Source organism: Dama dama, chromosome 20, assembly GCF_033118175.1.
Source record: "Dama dama isolate Ldn47 chromosome 20, ASM3311817v1, whole genome shotgun sequence".
Classification (NCBI taxonomy): Eukaryota; Metazoa; Chordata; class Mammalia; order Artiodactyla; family Cervidae; genus Dama; species Dama dama.
In genome coordinates this window covers 10165119-10168965 of record NC_083700.1, presented here as the reverse complement: position 1 = coordinate 10168965, position 3847 = coordinate 10165119, and the positions used below count along the sequence as shown (strand labels likewise).

The following is a 3847-nucleotide window of genomic DNA, read 5'->3' as shown; positions in this document are numbered from 1 at the left end:
TGAGAGACAAGTGCTGGTTAGAAAGGAAAGTTTGCTTTATTCAGGAGTTCAGCAACCTAGGGAGAAGGTGGACTCCTATCTAAGAACCAACTCAAAGACTCTGTTCAACCAGGAAAGTTTTTAAAGGAAGAGAGGAGAAGCTTATCTCAGTTAATCATTTGGAAAGGAGGCTCAGAGTCTTTGTTATCTTCCACTGTGTGCAGACTTTCTCCTGATTGGTTGATAGGGAGGTAGCAAGGCAGTGTTCCAGGAATCTTGTACTCAGTCTGAAGTATCATCCTCCACCTGGGTGGGGGCTTTAGTTCCTGCAGAAGAACTCAAACATATTGTTGTATATATCACCTGAGTAGAAACCAGGTCCCTGTTTTATCACTGCACTGTAGTTTCTTAACCATTCTGAGGCAGGAGATAGATAGATCTACCCCTGGGTAAGGTGATAAGAGATTCATTCTCTGTGGACTGAAACTCCAAGATGAGGATAGCAGAGAATTTCAGAGAAGAGGCTAGGCCTTACCCAGACCACATATTTCTCATTCTCGAAGCCAGGAGATCTCCCTGACCATGCATGTCCTTGGAGGTCAAAAGGGGAGTGATGCTAAGTGGGGACTGACATCAGGCTACCCATAGGCCTCTGGCAGTATCCATCTTGGCTAAGAGGTGCATGCACACATATGGGAGGATCCTGAGATATACCAAATGTGGACTCTGAGCCAGGCAAATCAAAATGATAGGCCTAAGAAAAACCAGAGTGATGTTCCACAAAAGTGATTTCAACTACCACAAGGGCAAGACTCAGGGATTTCTCTCTGAGCTCACCCTTGTGTCTATCCACACATACTGAACTCTTTTTCCACCTAGTAAATACTTAACTTGCTTCACAACTTTCTGTCTTTATGGGAATTCTTTTCTGCAAAGCCAAAGAGCCAGGGCCTTGTCACTGACCACTGGTCTAGGGGGTAGGATTTGGTATTTTCACTGCCGTAACCCACTTCAGTCTCTGGCCGGGAAACCAAAGGCCCACTTCAAGCTGCTTCAGGTTGAGGCTACCAAAGATCAGTTCCTCTTTTCATTCCCCATTACCTCACTATTCACTATTTTGATTAACAACTGTTTGAATTTACCCTTTGGTAATCAGGGAAGGTCTAGGAGGCTGAAGCTTCTTTCCTACCTACAAGAAACTGAGGACACGGAAAAGATTTGTACCAGGGGAGGTTCTGATAGGGTCCTGCTCAGTTTTATAATCACTTCTTTAAAGGCTTTATGCACAAATATAAAGATAAACCATGTTTATGTTTGATTGACAACTTAGGTGTCAAATTCTAAACTGGGTTAGAACTTCGGTTTATGAATTGGATGGGCAGGTAGGGGCAGGCAGACACAGTTCTGCCTATAATGGTAGTATTAGCAATATTTGTTACAATTTGTAGAAATAAAAGTTTCAAAACTGGTAAAGTTAAAGCCCCTAGAAGGATGGTGTTTAGAAAAATCACAATTCAAATAAGCAGTGTAAGGGCAGAAAAAATTTCCCAGCCTGCCTTCTGTTGCAGGAGAGTGGGGCACAGGAGGATGGTCACATCCCAGTTCCTGCAACAGCCACCAAGCGTGTGTTCTTGGTTTCATGAAACAAAGAATTCAAGAGCAAGACATAGTAAAGTGGAAAAGGTTTATTTAGGGGGGAAACACACTTCTTTGACAGAGTGGGCCATCTCAGAAGGCAAGAGAGGCAAAAAAGTCACCAGGGTATGCTAATCTAATCCTAATCTGAGTTCAAGTCCTAATATGAGTTGTATGATTTCAATAGTCCTGAATATGGAATTGTCAGTTTTTATAAGGGTGGGTATTTCACAGGCTAATGAGTGGGAAGAGTATTCCGGCTCTTTTGAGAAGGGGTGGGGATTTCCAGGAATTGAGCCACCGCCCACTTTTTGACCTTCATGGTCACCTGTGGACGTGTCATTTAGCATGTTGATGTGCTATAATAAGTGTATACTGAGGTTCAAGATACAGTAGAAGATGACTCATCTGCCATCTTATACCTAGTTTGTTCTAATCAGTTTAAGTCCTGTTCTCAGGCTGTGTCATTCTTTTAAAGGTTGTGCCCTGCCCACTTCCTGTCTCAGTTCTATGTTCTTTGACTGGTCTAATAGTTAAACTATATAAAACAGATTAACAGAGGAAAAACAAACAAAATCACATACCTCCAGGAGTACGTGAAGATATGAAGAATCAAAGGCAGCCAGGTAACTGAAGCTTATATAATATCCTGAGCTAAAAAAGGGGTGGAGATCTAGAGATACAAAAGTGTGAATGAGGAAGGACAAAAAAAGCATTGTTCACCACCCAGTTCTACATAAGTCATGACCCTCTACAGTTGCCCACCAACAGGGTAAAAAACAGAGTGAGGATCTCTGTGCTTTGGCCTAACAGCTCTTTTTTTTTTTTTTAAATATGGAACCCTTCACGAATTTGCATGTCATCCTTGCTCAGGGGCCATGCTAATCTTCTCTGTATCGTTCCAATTTTAGTATATGTGCTGCCGAAGTGAGCACGGCCTAACAGCTCTTTATGAAACTGAGCAAGACCCTGTGGGGCTCCTGGTCTTGGAAGCCTTTCCGTGTCCCCTATTCTTTGTAAGGAACAGACTCCAGTCTCCATGACCTTCCCTGATTTCCAGAGGGCAGACTCAAACAGTTGCTAATCTGGGAAGGAGGGGATGTAGAGACAAGGGAGGAACAGCCAAGAATCAAGTGTGTAGCCTTGGGGCAGGGGCAGGTTCCGTCTCAAGGGCTACACATAACAGTACCTTTATGCTCTTTATAGAAATAAAAACACCAACAGATGAAAGATGTATGTATGCTTGACTGCATGTATTCCCTAGACCAAAAAAAAAAAAAAATTGTACGTATACTGGCTCTTCCTCTACCGCTTCTGAGTTCTGGGCTTCATTAAGTCCTAAGATGAGGTGTATGATCTCAACAAAATACTGTGTGTTCAAGTCCCAGTATGAGTTGCAAGATTCAGCTAGTACTTACCTGTCTCCTCCTTTACCAGTACCCCGTCTACCAATCCTCTATCCAAATTACCTTTCTGAAACAAGAGGGAAGGGTCAGGGTAGAGTCTTTAAAAGAATGACATAGCCCAAGGACAAGACATAAACTGATAAGAACAAAATAGGTCAAGGTGGAAGATGGTCAACTTCCACTAGACCTTGAGCCTCAGCATATGGTCATCTAAACACATCAGCAAACTAAGTGGTACACCGACCAGTACCATGACAGTTTCAAGACCAACCACCAAAAATCAAACAGTGAGCAGTGGCCTAATTCCTGGAAATCTCCACCCCTTCTCTAAAATAGTTGAAGTAATCCTCCCACTCATTAGTCTATGACATTACCCGACCCATAAAAACTAACCTCTCCATATCTGGGGGACTCTTACCTTCTGAGATAGCCCACAGTATGTCAGTGAAGGGTGTTTCTACCAAAGTTGTTCTTGCTTTCTGAGACATACCCCATCCTGTCTATGGAATATGTATCTCTCTAAATAAATCCACTCTTTACCTATCACTTTGTCTCTCATTAGACTTTTTTCTGCAACAAGACATAAAGCACCTGAGCTCACTGAATCTTGAGACCAGGTGTGTGATCTCAATTAAAAGACAGTGGGTTGAAGTCCTAATATGAGTTGTACAGTTTCAAAAGTCCTAAGTAAGCCCCTGATTATGTAGCCAAGCAGAACCATATGGGACCTTCTCAGTTCCCCCATAATTCTGTTTTTTCTCCTCTCTTAAGTATCTAGATAATGGTATCCAATGCATATTTCCTAAGTTTTTCAGCTGATAAAACTG

The 3847-nt window shown here is 42.4% G+C and overlaps 1 non-coding gene across 1 annotated transcript; it reads right to left on the bottom strand.

The window, feature by feature from the left end:
- Positions 1-2442: 2442 nt before the first annotated feature.
- LOC133041766 (U6 spliceosomal RNA) lies at positions 2443-2549 on the bottom strand. The gene has a single exon (XR_009689340.1). It is a non-coding gene; the product is annotated as a U6 spliceosomal RNA (small nuclear RNA).
- Positions 2550-3847: the final 1298 nt, after the last annotated feature.